Here is an 18,302-nt window from a genome sequence, read left to right on the forward strand (position 1 = left end):
TTTAGTTTTTTTCTAAGGGAGACAGGAGGCAGCTATGATCCAAGAGAGTCAGGAAACAGGTTATTACCTCCAGCTATCAGAAGGGGAAACTAAAGTTTATATATAAAGTGATAAAGCAAGTTTTTGAATCTTGGAATTCCCTGCCTTTTCTCTACACTAGTATTACTTTGACATTCATCATAATGATGATGGTGAAGAGGAGAAAAAGACAGAGGAGGAGAAAAAGTACACTGAATTACAAGGCCAAGTATTTTCCTTCTTTGAATAGCCTACGCATATTTACTGAGTACCTATAAAGGTCAAACACAGCACTTGGCACTGGGGAAATATCGGTGAATAAATAAACAAGACATAGTTCCTACCCAAGGGAACGTTCACCCTAGTAGGAAGATACAGACAACTAAATATATAATTAAAATATAGTGTGGGGGAAAAAAAAAAAATATATAGAGTGGGGCTTCCCTGGTGGCGCAGTGGTTGAGAGTCCGCCTGCCGATGCGGGGGACACGGGTTTGTGCCCCAGTCCGGGAAGATCCCACATGCCGCGGAGCAGCTGGGCCCGTGAGCCATGGCCGCTGAGCCTGCGCGTCTGGAGCCTGTGCTCCGCAACGGGAGAGGCCACAGCAGTGAGAGGCCCGTGTACTGCAAAAAAAAATATATAGTGTGGATGCAAAGACAGGTCAGCACAGGGTGCCACAGGAGCACAGATGAGACAAATTAAACCCAGAGAGGCCAGAAGTAGGGCTCCAAGACATCCAGTTAAATGTGAATTTCAAATAAACAATGAATACGTTTCTAGAGTATGCCCCTAATACTGTCCTGTATTTTTATTTGCTATACCCGGCAACACTAGGTGGGGATGATGTTTAGAAAAGTGTCTTAGAGAAAATGATACCCAAGATGGAAACTGAATTATCAGTATTACTTATCCCCAACAAATTTGGGGACCCCCATGTGGCGAGGATCTGAAAGCCCCTGACAACAGCCAGGGAAGAACTGAGGGCCCATGCCAAAAGTCACATAAGTGAGCCATCTTAGAAGCAGATGTTCCAGACATAGTCCAGCTCTCAGATGACGACAGCCCTGGCCCAGGGCTTGATTACAATACACAAGAGACCCTGAGGCAGAATCACCCAGCTAAGCCACTCCTGGCCCTCAGAAACTGTGTGGGATAATAAATGCTTGTTGTTAGCTGTTAGGTTTCAGGGTAATTTGTTATGCAGCAACAGAAATGCTCTGCCCATCACAGGAGTTCGGCATCCTGTAAGAATGGGACCATGCTAGTACTCCATTGTGCTCCATCGTGGCTGAGAGCAGCCACAGTCAGTGTGGGTGGCCTCAGCAAGAATGAGGCAGTGGATCCAGAGGGGCCACAGCTGCCACTGTCAGTCAGTTACGCCTCCGTTCAAGCAGGAGATCTGAATGGCGTATCTCCACAGCCTCCACGGGATAACAAAGTTTGTTAACGACAGCCTATCCTTTCTGAAACAAAATACTTTTAAAAGATCTTTCTAAAATTACAAAATAAAAAATATTTCTCTGAGATCAGCTTAATCACTTCAGGGAATTGTGTGAAAATAGAAACACAAGCAGAATAAGAGAAAAAATTAGCAGAGCTAAGAATGGCAAAGCTATTTCATGTACGTTAAGAATGGAAACGGCTCTGCAACCAAGAAAAGAGTTTGCTCCTGGGTGGCTTGTTTTGACTCTCCCATCCAGAAGGGAATTTCTGAAACTTAAGCATAATGTGCAACTGAAGAGCTGTGAACTGTGGTTAATCAACTAATCCAGAATTTCTAAGAGTATCTGTTGAAACAATTTGAGTATTATGAATTCCATAAATTATTGTATTCCAATAGATTAAGTTTAAGTGATTGCATTCTAACTATCTAATATGAATAGAAAAATCTCAGAGAAAGACATTTCCCTCCTTTTCCAAAAATACAGGATGAGTTGGAAGGGAGTAGGTAATAACAGTAAAACTAAATGTGGCTGCAGGGAGATGCTAGAAGCTTTCTTTGATCACAGGCCCCAGACTCAGCCCCCTTGGCTTTATATAATAAGGTTTTCTATCCAAACCATCTCAGGGGTCATATGCTATTATGACACATTATTCCCCAGGCCAGTTCAACACCAACTGAGCTTAGTATGAGTTAATGCTGGAATCCTTTAAAGTCTGTGTTCCAGATATACCAGATGTTACTTTTCTCCTCATGGTTTGCAAAACAGTCACAATTATCTTAACAAGATCCCCAAATCAAATTTCATAGAAACTGAGATAAGGATACTGCCTTAAAAAGCTTACCTCTCCAGGATAGTACAATTCACTGATTTAAATAAAGCCTGATCTAACCTATGTTTTCTAGAAATTGCTATGTGAATTAATATTTTTAAGTAAACTTTTAAATTTTATTTATTTTATTGAAGTTAGTTGATTTACAATATTATATTAGTTTCATGTATAAGCTGACAAGTTTTAAAATATCCAGTTCATTTAACAATCACCTTGGGATACTAATCCAAGAGAGAACACAGCGACGTAAACAAATAAAATCTAGACTATCTTTGAATTTGAGTATCTGATGTTACAGAATAAAGCAACAGTTACTTAGATATTTTTATACAAAATTAAGTAGCAGTTTTATATATTTGCTTTGATCAATTACATAAAATTGAAACACACATTAAACAAAGCACTGAAGTTTCAGGCCTAAGCCCTGTGCATTTTCTTTGTAGCCACTCTAACACATATGGTTAAGATTTTCCAATGACTGTATCCAATGTTTCTCAACAACTGGGTTGGTTCATAGTGAGGTTTAAAGATCTGGAACCGAAAACCAAGGAAAGCTTTAAAAACTGGCAGCAAATAACAATTTCTAGAGGATTAGCTGTCTTTTCTAACTAAATAATACACTATAAAATTTTGTGATCCAAAGTAGAAGAGAGTTGAGGAAAACAACATTCAACACAAAGCTCTTTAATATCATCTAGGATAACAGATGCTGGTCAGACAGTTTCACTGTTCCTGATCTCTCTGCCTCTAGCTTTCTTTCCTTGTATTTGGAACTTCTTTTATTTTCCTTCTCTTAAAGCATTATTTCCCCTAGTTCTCTTTGTTCATAAGTAGCCAATATATATTGTAGAATTTACTTCACCGATACACCTTAACTAATATTATGATAACACTAACCTTGCTTTTTATTTTAATGGGAATTTGAATAGATTCTCCCAAAATTTGAACTATAAAAAAAAAAAATCACTAAAATGTGTAATATCTCCAGTGATTTCACGATTTTACCTTTCTCTCCTCTGACTTGTCTATGGGGTTATCTTGAGAAAAAGTTCCACTTTAAAAAATTCCACTAATAGCAATTTTCTCTTACTCATTTCAAATACCTGTTTTTAAACTAAACATACAAAATTTGAGGGGAGTGGACAAGTGGAAACGCCAACAAAACCTGAGAAGAGAAAAACTTGATAGTGGAATTTTGTCTTTGTTTCATCCACTCAACAGATAGATGTTAAACACCTGTGAGTCACTTACCTAGCACTGTGCTAGGTACAAGTCCTACTTTGTCTCAAGAGCCTGCCACTACAATATAATTTTAAAATACCAACGAGGCTAATAAGATTATACATGTATAACTTACATATTATATATACAAACTGGATTTTTTTTTTTTACTGGAGAATTTGAATTATTTTGTGCTTTCCACCTTGTTCTAAAGACTCAGACAATAGGAAGAAGGGAATAAATTCTGAGAACTATACTTTTAGAGTTCGGAATAAGGGTACCAGTGGATGAAACAGAAAGAAAATCGAGATGATAAGAACATTTCAAACTTATCAAAGCTCTAAAAGTAATACAAAAATCTGTGTAGTCTGCAGAAATACAAAGCATCCTAAGAGACCACTACAAGCAACTCTATGCCAATAAAATGGACAACCTGGAAAAAATGGACAAATTCTTAGAAAGGTATAACCCTCCCAGATGGAACCAGGAAGAAATAGAAAATATGAACAGACCAATCACAAGTAATGAAATTGAAACTGTGATAAAAATCTTCCAAAAACCAAAAGTCCAGGACCAGATGGCTTCACAGGTGAATTTTATCAAACATTTAGAGAAGAGTTAACACCCATCCTTCTCAAACGCTTCCAAAAAACTGCAGACGAAGGAACACTCCCAAACTCATTCTATGAGGCCACTATCACCCTGATACCAAAACCAGACAAAGATACTACAAAAAAAGAAAATTACAGACCAATATCACTCATGACTATAGATGCAAAAATCCTCAACAAAATACTAGCAAACAGAATCCAAGAACACATTAAAAGGATCATACACCATGATCAACTGGGATTTATCCCAGGGATGCAGGATTCTTCATTATGCGCAAACCAATCAATGTGATACACCATATTAACAAACTGAAGAATAAAAAACATATGATCATCTCAATAGATGCAGAAACAGCTTTTGACAAAATTCAACACCCATTTATGATAAAAACTCTCCCAAAAGTGGGTATAGAGGGAACCTACCTCAACATAATAAACGCCATATATGACAAACCCACAGCAAACATCATTCTCAATGGTGAAAAACTGAAAGCATTTCCTCTAAGGTCAGGAACAAGACAAGGATGTCCACTCTCACCACTATTATTCAACATAGTTCTGGAAGTCCTAGCCACAGCAATCAGAGAAGAAAAAGAAATAAAAGGAATACAAATCGGAAAAGAAGAAGTAAAACTGTCACTCTTTGCAGATGACATGATACTATATATAGAGAATCCTAAAGATGCCACCAGAAAACTACTAGAGCTACTCAATGAATTTGGTAAAGTAGCAGGATACAAAATTAATGCACAGGGGCTTCCCTGGTGGCGCAGTGGTTGAGAGTCCGCCTGCTGATGCAGGGGACACAGGTTCGTGCCCCGGTCCGGGAAGATCCCACATGCCGCGGAGCGCCTAGGCCCGTGAGCCATGGTCTCTGAGCCTGTGCGTCCGGAGCCTCTGCTCCGCAATGGGAGAGGCCACAACAGTGAAAGGCCCGCGTACCGCAAAAAAAAAGAAAAAAAAATTAATGCACAGAAATCTCTTGCATTCCTATACACTAATGATGAAATAATCTGAAAGAGAAATTAAGGAAACACTCCCATTTACCACTGCAACAAAAAGAATAAAATACCTAGGAATAAACCTACCTAGGGAGACAAAAGACCTGTATGCAGAAAACTGTAAGACACTGATGAAAGAAATTAAAGATGATACAAACAGATGGAGAGATATACCATGTTCTTGCATTGGAAGAATCAATATTGTGAAAATGACTATACTACCCAAAGCAATCTACAGATTCAATGCAATCCCTATCAAATTACCAATGGCATTTTTTACAGAACTAGAACAAAAAAATCTTAAAGTTTGTATGGAGACACAAAAGTCCCCGAATAGCCAAACCAGTCTTGAGGGAAAAAAACAACAGCTGGAAGAATCAGACTCCCTGACTTCAGGCTATACTACAAAGCTACAGTAATCAAGACAATATGGTACTGGCACAAAAACAGAAATATAGATCAATGGAACAGGATAGAAAGCTCAGAGATAAACCCACACACCTATGGTCAACTAATCTATGACAAAGAGGCAAGGATATACAATGGAGAAAAGACAGTCTCTTCAATAAGTGGTGCTGGGAAAACTGGACAGCTGCATGTAAAAGAATGAAATTAGAACACTCCCTAACACCATACACAGAAATAAACTCAAAATGGATTCGAGTCCCAAATGTAAGACCGGACACTATAAAACTCTTAGAGGAAAACATAGGAAGAACACTCTTTGACATAAATCACAGCAAGATCTTTTTTGATCCACCTCCTAGAGTAACGGAAATTAAAACAAAAACAAACAAATGGGACCTAATGAAACTTAAAAGCTTTTGCAAAGCAAAGGAAACTACAAACAAGACGAAAAGACAACCCTCAGAATGGGAGAAAATATTTGCCAAGGAATCAACGGACAAAGGATTAATCTCCAAAATATATAAACAGCTCATGCAGCTCAATATTAAAAGAACGACCCAATCCAAAAATGGGCAGATGACCTAAACAGACATTTCTCCAAAGACATACAGATGGCCAAGAAGCACACGAAAAGCTGCTCAACATCACTAACTATTAGAGAAATGCCAATCAAAACTACAATGAGGTATCACCTCACACCAGTTAGAATGGGCATCATCAGAAAATCTACAAACAACAAATGCTGGAGAGGGTGTGGAGAAAAGGGAACCCTCTTGCATTGCTGGGGGGAATGTAAATTGATACAGCCACTATGGAGAACAGTATGGAGGTTCCTGAAAAAACTAAAAATAGAATTACCATATGACCCAGCAATCCCACTACTGGGCATATACCCTGAGAAAACCATAATTCAGAAAGACACATACACCCCAATGTTCACTGCGGCACTATTTACAATAGCTGGGTCATGGAAGCAACATAAATACTCATCAACAGACAAATGGATAAAGAAGATGAGGTACATATATACAATGGAATATTACTCGGCCATAAAAAGGAATGAAATTGGGTCATTTGTAGAGACGTGGATGAATCTAGAGACTGTCATACAGAGTGAAGTAAGTCAGAAAGAGAAAAACAAATATCGTACATTAACGCATATATGTGGAACCTAGAAAAATTGTACAGATGAACTGGTTTGCAGGGCAGAAATTGAGACACAGATGTAGAGAACAAACGTATGGACACCAAGGGCGGAAAGCAGCTGGAGGGGTGATGAATTGGGAGACTGAGATTGACATTTATATACTAATATGTATAAAATGGATAACTAATATGAATCTGCTGTATAAGAAAATAAATAAAATTAAATTAAAAAAATTTTTTTATATCTGTGTAGTGCTTTAAAAGTATTGAGTCTAGTAATGTTCCTGATTACAACTGCCAACAGCCTATCAACTTATCTGTCTTTGACAAAAAATTTAAACTCATTCTACTGAAGAATTTGCATATGAGAACATAACTTCAATATAATATAAGGTAATAGGAAAATAAAATTGAATTACGAAAATACACTTGACAGACTCGGTATTTTAAAATTATATTGTCAGATCACTAGTTGTAATATCCCCAAACTGAAAACTACCCAAATGCCCAATTGCATTAGAATGAATAAATAAATTATGGTTTAGTTACACAGCGGAATATTATATAGCAATGAGAAAAGATCAAGTACAACTACATACAATATGGATGAATCTCACAAACATGTTGAGCAAGAAAAGCAAGTCACAAAGAATAAATGCTGTATGATTCCATATGTAAAGCCCCAAAACAGACAAAAATAGTCTATCCTGTTAGAGGTCAAGACAGCACTTAGCCTTCAAGGGGAGCACAAAGCATGCTTCTGGGATGCTGGTATTTTGCTTCTAGTTTCGAGTGCTGGTTTGTGAAATTTCACTGAACTGTACACCTATATTTGTACTTTTCTCTATGTATTTCAACTAAAACTTGATAACTTTATATATATATACATACACACATATATATATGTAAATATATGACATGAATATTTTCATTGTAAAAGTAAATACTCCATTCTGGATACATTACAAAATGCAGAAAATATATAGTACCAATCAATCATAATCTCATATTCGAAAAGATACCTGTAATTTGATAGATTTCCTCATTTTTCTATAAATGTCACATAGTTAAGAACATAGAATACATACAATTTTACTTAAATGTGAGGTTAAATTGTATCAAAACATACCTACGTAAAATAATTATGTGTATTAAGCATTTTCTATTTTCAAAATGTGTTCCTTCATAAGCAAAATACGACTACAAATTTAGCTATCATATACAAACACAATTTACTTTAAAATCACCTAGTAATATACTTCTGTGTGTGAGCTACTTTTTTGCTATTTACAAACAATGCTATGATAAATACCTGTCTTTGTCTATATTAATTATAAGTCAAAATTTACTTCCTTAGGAGAGATACCTCGAGATAGAATTACAAGAGCCAATGTTCTTGCATTAAAATTAGCAAAAGATAAAATATTGCTATAACATGAGGACAGAGGTTTGAAAAAGCAACAAAATGGAGAGCCTATCCTCCTTTCTTCACTTGTCTTTTCTTTTAGAAGTGCTCCTTAGGCAGTAGAGTCCTTTCGTAAAGCAAAATCTGTGGTTTGAAAGTCTAAGACGTGAGGCTTGATGATACCGCAGTAGTAGACACATAGAAGGTACTGGAAGAAGTTTTCTGAATTGAGTGAAAAATCTTAGGCAGAAAAGTCAGTCTGATTCTACCTTGTGCTTGATCCCCACTTCTTCTACATACCCTTAGAGTAGTAATTCTCCAAGTGTGGTCCAGGGCTAGCAGTATCAGCTTCACCTAGGAACTTGTTAGAAATATAAATTCTCAGACCCCACCCCAGACCTACTGAATCAGAAACTCTGGAGTCAATCTTTATGAGATGCCCTCCAGGTGATTCTGTTGCTAAAATTTAAGAACTACTGGACTAAAGCACTCTAAACCTCCAGGCGTACTAAGAAAACATCACCTTTATTAATCAGGGAATGGAAAAAAGATAAATAATTTTTAGAAACTATTATTCTAATTGCTACTTTGCTCATCTGAGAGACTGAGGGCCTTCATGTCAGATAAATGTTTTCATCTTCTGTTCCACTTCTTTTAGATTTGTAATTTACATGTCTGCAGTGTCAGTCATGCTACTCGTCACACTTTAATGGGTCCCAAATGGACTCACTAAAGGGGATGTAAAGGATGTCACTGAAGAAAGGGATGACAAAACAGGTCCTGGCTTATTCTGAGATATGCAAAAAATTGGATTTAATTAGTTTCACAGGCAGAAAATGAAAGAAGTAATTTGTATTACCAGTAAATCCTGATAGCAATTTCCTTTTACTTCAAAATACAGCTTGTAATTAAATGTATTCAGGCTGGTCTTTTTCAATAATTTAACCAGCAACTTGCAGACATTTTCTACATAATTGATACAATGATAAGGAAAGGCTCAAATATCAAAGGAACAATGAAGGAAGTAAAGGAGAAGAGAATTAATATTTTATTGGGCACCCACTACATGCTAAGCATTATGCATAAAGCTTTACACATGAGAGTTAAATAAGAAAATATAATCCCTCCAAGGTAGGTATTACAATCACCAAAGCACAAATGTGAAAATCAGAAGAGAGATTTAGTATATTTCCGATGTTATCAATTGTAGATCTAGTAAATAGCAAAGCTGAAATTTGAAGCTCTGCTTCACCGATTCCAAAACCTGACCCTTTTCAAATATATCAAACTTACTTTACAACATGAAGCAAAATACAATGTGTTTTCATTAGAATGAATAAAAAACTCCTAAAGAAATATAGTTAGTAAAATTTTACCAACTTTTAATAGTTTTCCTATTTAGTATTTTTTAAAGACACAGCTACCATTTTTATTTACTAGGTAATTTATAAAGCAGAGGAGAAACCAGGTTAAATTCAGAAGAGGCAATTTAATCTTTCCTAAATAACATTTGCAATTTAAATTGCCAAATCACTGTGTTGGCAACAAAGCTGTTAAACAACTTTAAGGCATGATTTTTGATATTTTGCTTTTAGATTTGGCAACTCATGCAAATTTTATGTTGGTCATAAACAAGATAAATTTAAATGAGGAAATTCAAAAAAAGAAAACATTTAAGAAGTTGATTTTAGAACTAAATTCCAATTGACAATCAAAATTATCATCTTCCCTTAGTGCTGTGGGTTTGAAATTAACCAGTACCAATAGTTGTTACCAATAGTAAGCAAGATGGCTAGCTAAGTTAAAGGTGTGGAAAAGTTTTCTTCTAGAAGACAGTGAGCCATATAGGAATAGGAAATAAAAACAGGCAATTAGATCAACTCCATTTTCCAACTACCTAGCAAATAAGAAATCACATAAAGAAGGACCTTTTAACATCAACAGTATTCTACTCTGCCAACTAAGTTACAAGCTGATTCACTGAAAATGAATTTTGAAATACTACAGAAACAAGACTGCAGATATCCTTTCCTCCAAAAAGAATAATATCCATTTATCATCCTTTCATAAGAAATAGTGACTCGTTATTTCAAGATATTAAAAATAGGTATCATCATGTCACGCTCTATAATAAAGCAATTTATATTAACTATCAGACTAGAGAATAAAAATGTATATTAAAAAATGGGGAGGGCTTCCCTGGTGGCGCAGTGGTTGGGAGTCCGCCTGCCGATGCAGGGGACACAGGTTCGTGCCCCGGATCGGGAAGATCCCACATGCCGCGGAGCGGCTGGGTCCGTGAGCCATGGCCGTTGAGCCTGTGCGTCCGGAGCCTGTGCTCCGCGACGGGGGAGGCCACAACGGTGAGAGGCCCATATACCACAAAAAAAAAAAAAGGGGGGGGGGGAACCCATTTTATTCGGTCTCAGGTACAACATACTGTGTTATCAAAATTATTTATAAATCTAGAACATGCAATCAAAACACAGAACAAAGTTATGTAATTCTACCTAACCACAATATACATTGCGAAAGCAGTTAACAGGAAGATAAAAGATGTAGTAAGCACAGTCTATTTAAAAACATTTTAATTTTTCCTTTATTTTTTGTTTTAAATCAGGAACTTAACGTTTATTTCTAAAAGATCATTCTTATTTTAGTATTTAATTATGTAGTATGGTAAACTAAACATGATTATTTAAATAAAACTTATCTTGTAGATAAACACAAGAGAAAAAAAGATCAGAAAAATACAAAAGAGAAAAAGATCAGATGGCACCGGTCCTACAGGAAAAGCAAGCTACTGGATTGAACAGGTCGATAAAACTACTTGTAGAATGTGTTACTCTATTATCAGATCATTAAGATATTTTTAAATATCCTGAAAACAAATTCAGATTCAAAAGGCAAAGCCAGAACCATTCACTGTGTTTATTAAAATACAATCTCTCAGTAAGCCTCACACAGCAAGAGAGGCCCAACTTACCCTACCATGACCTCAGATTTAGAAGCCTGCCAAAGAATTTTCATAGAAATAGCAACCAAATGTCGCTTATACCTACTGTTCAAAGAAATATAAAATAAAACAAAGCTTACTAGATATTTGAGGACTTAAATTTGTTAAGTAAAATTAAAAAAAAATGGGGCAAACGTTAGCAGCCTTTTTAATAAAACATATAACTCCAAAATATACAAGCTACTCTCTTTTTAAGATTTTGAGGACTGAAATAATCTCTAATACCAGTTCCTTACCCTTTCACCTTTCCAGCTCCTTTTAAACTTCTTCTCATCAAGGAAGGTAAGTTCTCACATTCCCTTCTTAGCAGACATGCATTCATATGGCCCCTATAAGGAGCCATTCCAGCAACACTTTTGGGGAAACTCTGAATTCCTTCTCTTCCTACTGCCTTACCCACAAAATGCTTTCTTTTATTTCTGTTTCCAGGCTGTGAAGATCTTTTAAAAAAACGTTACAAAACCTGAACAATTGGTTCCACTATAAACGTATGTACTGTCTAACCTCAACTGGTTCCCTGCTGTTACACAGGGATTCCAGAATCATCTCTAGATTATAAGGGATTAAAAATAGTACAAAACAGGCTCTAATCAACAATACTCTCCAAATGGAGAACTCATAAGCTCCTCTCAAAATTAAGTGGTGTTAGGCTTCCCTGGTGGTGCAGTGGTTAAGAACCTGCCTGCCAATGCAGGGGACACAGGTTCAAGCCCTGGTCTGGGAAGATCGTACATGCCACAGAGCAACTAAGCCCGTGTGCCACAACTACTGAGCCTGTGTGCCACAACTACTGAGCTCACATGCCACAACTACTGAAGCTTGCACGCCTAGAGTCCATGCTCTGCAACAAGCGAAGCCTCCACAATAAGAAGCCCGCGCACCGCAACGAAGAGTAGCCCCCGCTTGCCGCAACTAGATAAAGCCCACGCACGGCAACGAAGACCCAACGCAGCCAAAAAAATAATTCATTTTTTTAAAAATTAAGTGCTGTTTATGCAAGGAATCCAAAGTTTTTGTGACATGTAAAAATCAATGTAGCTCACCATATTCATGGGCTAAAATTACTCCCACCATATATAATCACTGCAATAGGTGCAGAAAAAAAACATTTAACCAAAATCCACCATTCATTATCAAAACACTCAGAAAACTTAGAAGGGAAACTTACTCAACCAGTTGCAGGGTGGCTATGAAAATTCTACCAGCTAACATCATACCTAATAATAAAAGACAATACTTTCCTCCTAAGATCAAGAACAAGGCAAGGATTTCTGCTCTCTCCATTTCTACTTAACCTTGAACTGGAAGTCCTAATCAGTGATGTTAGGAAAGAAAAAGAAATACAAATTGGAAAGGAAAAGTTAAACTTTTTATTTACAGATGACGTGAGAGTATATAAGGGAAATCCTAAAAAATCCACAAAAGAATTACTAGAAATAAGTTTCACAAGGGAGCAGGCTACAAAAGATACAAAAACCAACTGTGTGTCTACATACTCGCAAAGAACAACTAGATACTGAAATTAAAAATACCATTTACAGGGACTTCCCTGGCAGTCCAGTGGTTAAGACTCCACACTTCCACTGCAGGGGGCACATGTTTGCTCCCTGGTCAGGGAACTAAGACCTTACATCCCACATGCCACGCAGCGTGGCCAAAAAAAGAAAAAAGAAAAGAAGAAAAAAGACACCACCAATAACAAAAATATCATTTACAAAAAAAAAAAAATCCTGGAACTAATACATGATTATAGCAAGGTTGCAGGATACAAGGTTAATAAATAAAAGTCAACTGCTTTCTTATATACCAACAATGAATAACTGGAGTTTGAAACTACGAACACAAGGCCATCTACATTAGCACCAAAAAATGAAATACTTAAGGATATATCCAATAATATGTATAAGATCTATATGTGGAAAACTACCAAATTGTGATGAAAGAAATCAGAGATCTAATTAATGGAGAGAGAAGTCCATGTTTATGCATAGAAGAATTAATATTGTTAAGATGTCAGTTATTCCCACTGATGTACAGAGTCAATGCAATCTCAATCAAAATCCCAGCAAGTTATTTTGTAGATATCAACAAACTGACTCTAAAGTTTACACAGAGAGGCAAAAGACCCAGAATAGCCAACACAATATTGAAGAAGAAAAGTTGGAGGACTGATACCACCCAACCTCAAGACTCACAGTCATCAAGGCAGTGTGGTATCAGCAAAAAAATAAGAAAATAGATCAGTGGAATAGAATAGAGAGCCCAGAAAAAGACCTACACAAATACTTTCAACTAGACTTTGACAAAGGAGCAAAGGCAATTCAATGGATAAAGGACAGTCTTTTCAACAAATGAGGATGAAACAACCAGACATCCACATGCAGAAAAAAAAAAAGAATTAGACACATACTTTACACCTGTCACAAAATTAACTCAAAATGAATCACAGACCTAAATGTAAACTGTAAAACTCCTAGAAGAAAAATAAGAGAAAAATCTAACTGACCTTCAGTGTGGTAATGACTTTATAGATACAACACCAAAAAGTGTGATCCATGAAAAAAAAAAAATGAGGCTTTAATGTTGGACTTCATTAAGATGAAAACTTCTCTGTGAAAGATACTGTTTCTCTAACTACCAGATAAGGAATGTCAAGCCTTTGTGTATCCTTACAAGAAACATGATACGTGTGCTTGTTACGTCACTTCTTTTTAAACAAATGGTTATTCGGCACATTGTTCTGCACTTTGCTTTTGTTAATAATGTGTCTTTGTAGATCATTCCATACTTGTACATAGCTTTCTCACTCCCAATTTTACATCTGCACAGAACCCCATTACATGTATTGAACATAATCTATTTAGCCAGATCTTACTGATGGATTTACACTGTTGCCAATATTTTGCTATTACATACAATACTACAAAGATTAAATGTTATTTCCCAAATTTATAAACATATCAGTAGAATACATTCCTAAAACTGGAACCACTTGGTCAAAGGAAATGTGAATGTTAAATTAATAAATACTGTGAAATTGCTTCCCATAAAGGTTATGCTCCCACCAGCAGTATAATCCTACACCCTTGACAACAGTGTTTTACCAAACTTCTTAATACTCGCCAGCCTTATAGAGTGAAAAATGGTACTCAAGTGTAATTTTAAATTACGTATGGTTTGTGAATGAGGTAGAGTGCCTTTTTATCTGTGTTAAGAACCATTAATATTTTTCGGTGAACTGTTTATTCATAAGTTTTGCCCATTTCCTAAAAATTGGATTGTTGGGTAGATTGTTCCTTTCATCACAATACAATATTTCTCTTTGTCCCTTTAATAGCTTGAGGCTGTTAGTATATTTATTTAGTATCAATATTGTTTTGCTCATGGTACATCTTTGGCCATTTTTTTGTTTTTAATCTTCCTTAGATTCAAGACTTGTGAATATATTTTTAGTTCCAAAACAACTTTCTTGGTGTTCCAACTGTATCCTCTTGAGAGTTCCATTCTTCTTTCTTCCTGTCATGCTCTCTCTTACCTTTCCATTAGTTCTGCCTCCATAGGAGGAATCTGATTATCCAGGGATATTCCCTCTTTTGAGTTGCTGCATTCCTTTTAGTAGGTTGTCATTTCCATAGCTGTAGGCTACTGCAATCTCTTGGACAGTGCAGAACTGGCAGTGAGTAAAAGATACACATATTTTCAATCTGATGTGCAAGCAATGAAGGAGCTGGCAAGGTGGCACTGCTAGCTCTGCTGAGGACATAAAGGAGCAAGAGGAGGATACACGGCAGGGCTCATCTACCTGCAGAGACACAAGCAATTCAGCCCACAGCAGCTGCCTGAGAAACGCATACAGCTTACAGGCAAATATGGCCTCTTTCACATGCCAGAACCACCCAAAGATATAGCCCAAGAAACAGCATGTACCTCTCAGATAATGAAGGAATCCCTGACTTCAACAAAGGTTCCGCTGGGCTTTCAACACTAGAGATAATGAAGCCCTGAGTTACACTATCTTTTTCTTTCATTTAAAAAAATAATACAGGGCTTCCCTGGTGGTGCAGTGGTTAAGAATCTGTTTGCCAATGCAGGGGACATGGTTTCGATCCCTGGTCTGGGAAGATCCCACATGCCGCGGAGCAACTAAGCCCATGTGCCACAACTACTGAGCCTGCGCTCTAGAGCCCGTGAGCCACAACTACTGAGCCCACGAGCCACAACTACTGAACCCGAGAGCCACAACTACTGAAGCCCACACATCTAGAGCCCATGTTCTGCAATAAGAGAAGTCACCACGATGAGAGGCCCACACACTGCCATGAAGAGTAGACCCCGCTCGCCTCAACTAAAGAAAGCCCATGCGCAGCAACGAAGACCCAACACAGCCGGAAATAAATTTATAATAAAGTAAAATAAAATAAAAAATAATACACAATTACATGATTTATGACAAGGATATATGAATACTCAACTGCTTTCGAATCCTCTGCTACTCGCCTGGTTATGGCAGAATAAAATCATCTTCAGGCTTGTTCTTATTTTAATTAATTATGTAACTTTTAGACCTCCAACTCTTAGATAGATGCCCTAAGACAAAAAGCTCAGAAACCTTCCTCACTGAATACCTTAACACTTTGTTTCAAAAGGCATTCAAGGCAAGTTCCTTCTTTATACATTTCTCAAAGGTTAGATAAGTAAATATTTGCATTAAAAGTCTGGAAATGCTATGGCAAAACAAGCTCTTGCAGTTCAATATGTACTTAGTATGCAAAAGGGAAGGGAGGGGAGGGATAAATTAGGAGTTTGGGGTTAGCAGATACAAACTACTATATATAAAATAGATAAACAACAAGGTCCTACTGTATAGCACAGGGAACTATATTCAATAACTTGTAATAACCTATAATGGAAAATAATATGAAAAAGAATATATTTATATGTATAACTGAATCACTTTGATGTACACCAGAAACTAACACAATGTTGTAAATTAACTATATTTCAATAAAAAATAAACTTTTAAAAATTTACTGAATATATATAACTGCGCTAGATGCCAAGCTAGACTCTAAAGACAAAAATATGAAAAAAGACCCTGGGCTTCCCTGGTGGTGCAATGGTTAAGAATCCGTCTGCCAGTGCAGGGGACACAGGTTCGAGCCCTGGTCCAAGAAGATCCCACATGCCGCGGAGCAACTAAGCCCGCAAGCCACAACTACTGAGCCCACGTGCTGCAAGTACTGAAGCATGTGCTCCTAGAGCCCGTGCTCAGCAACAAGAGCCCGTGCTCACCACAACGAAGAGAAGCCCCCACTCGCCACAACTGGAGAAAGCCTGCACGTGGCAACTGAAGACCCAATGCAGCCAAAAATAAAGTAAATAAAATATAAATAAATTTATATATATAAAAAAAAAAGACGCTGTCCTTAAAGAGCTCAGAGTCTAGTAAAAAAAGAAAGGACAATCTTATAAAGAAACACAATATAATGTGATAAGGACAATCACAAAGTATCTACAGGGTCCAAAGGTTAACACAAAGGAGGCTCAGTAACAAGGAGGTACAGAGGAATTTGTGCTCAGCTAGATTTTAAAGCATAAACAGGAATTTGCCCAGTGGCCAAGGGAATTATAGGTAGAAGGAAAGACACGCATTCTTTCAACAAATTTCCAGTTTGGGGCAGCTACTATGGAATAGTTACTTTGAAGTATCTATTCTACAGAAACAGTGATGAATAAGATAAAAAAGTCTCTGACTTCATGGAGTCAGGTGGGGACCAATAAGTAAATCAGTAAAATTAAAGTCCAGTGTGATAAATACTGCAATCAGGATAAGTAGAGAGTATTAGAGGCTTGTGGGCCAAGTGGGTGTAAGACCTAAACTTAGATGCTAGGAATGAACAGAAATTAGCCAGGTGAAATGTATATCTATCAGGAGTGAAGTGAGGATGCTGTCAGAGAGGTATGGCATTATAGGTACAGAGAAGAGAATACAGAAAGACAGACAGAGAGAGAGAGAGAGAGAGAGAGAGAAGGGGGGGAGGGGAGGGAGAAGAGGGACAGACAGACAAGAGAGAATGTAGTTCAGTGTAGCAGAAGCATAAATGTCTGAGATAAGGCTAAAGATGAAAGCAAGAACCATATCATGAAGGATCTTTTAAACTGGAGTTTGGACTTTATCTTGAGGGCAATAAGGAACAAAAAATGTTTTTTTAACTTGGGAAGACTTGTTCAGATCTGTGTTTGAGAAAAAGTATGTAGCTATAGTACAGTGAATGAAACAGAAAGACATAAAATCTCAAAGCAAGTAAAATAGCTACAGTAATCCAGGAAATAGTTTATCGTAGTCTGAACTAAGATAATAGCAGTGGAATAGAGAAAGCGGGTGGGGAGAACTGAGATATGTAGCTGGAATCAACAAGTCTTGTAAGTGATTTGACTGGGAGCAGAGAGGTCAAAAAAGGAGTCAAAGATGATGCTTCAGTTTCTGGTTTGGGCAAAGGGTGAAAGGTACTACTGTACTATCCAGTAAGATAAAGAAAAGGGAAAGTAGGTTTTGAGAGGGTGAAATAATCACTTTAATTATGGACAGACTGAGTCTGAGATGCATATAAGTTATTCAAATGAAGGTGTCCCATAAGCAGTTAAATATACAAAAACTCAATACAAAGGTTTGGGCCAGAGGTACAGATTTGAGAATCAACCATACACAAAGTAAAAGCAGTGAGAATAGATGAAATTGCCTAGGGAAAATGTACAAGGTGAGGAAAAAAAACTAAGACAAAAACCCCATGGAGGGCTTCCCTGGTGGCGCAGTGGTTTAGAGTCCGCCTGCCGATGCGGGGGACACGGATTCGTGCCCCGGTCTGGGAAGATCCCACATGCCGCAGAGCGGCTGCGCCCGTGAGCCATGGCCGCTGAGCCTGCGCGTCCGGAGCCTGTGCTCTGCAACGGGAGAGGCCACGACAGTGAGAGGCCCACGTACCACAAAAAACAACAACAACAACCACAAAAAAAAAAAAACCATGGAACACTAACATTTAGAAGACAAACAAAAGAAGAGCGAGGAGAGTAGACTGAAGGGAATGGCCAAAAAGGAAGATGAAAATATTAACAAGAGGAAAAGGAGTAAGCACTTAATGAATGCTTACTATGTGCTAGGGTTGTACTAAGTGATTTACGTGCACTACCTCATTTAATCCTT

The 18,302-nt window shown here is 37.3% G+C and overlaps 1 protein-coding gene across 4 annotated transcripts in view; it reads right to left on the reverse strand.

Annotated features, from left to right (window-relative positions):
• TFDP2 (transcription factor Dp-2) overlaps positions 1 to 18,302 on the reverse strand; it is a 171,580-nt gene that overhangs the window by 100,993 nt on the left and 52,285 nt on the right. The window contains exon 1 of one of the 4 annotated variants that reach the window (XM_060011360.1): positions 14,637 to 15,640. The exons of the other annotated variants lie outside the window; for them this stretch is intronic. The gene's annotated coding sequence lies outside the window, so the exon portion shown is untranslated. Of the gene's footprint in view, positions 1 to 14,636; positions 15,641 to 18,302 lie in introns of those variants that run through there. 4 annotated transcript variants of the gene reach the window in all.

Source organism: Delphinus delphis, chromosome 4 (assembly GCF_949987515.2).
Source record: "Delphinus delphis chromosome 4, mDelDel1.2, whole genome shotgun sequence".
NCBI lineage: Eukaryota > Metazoa > Chordata > Mammalia > Artiodactyla > Delphinidae > Delphinus > Delphinus delphis.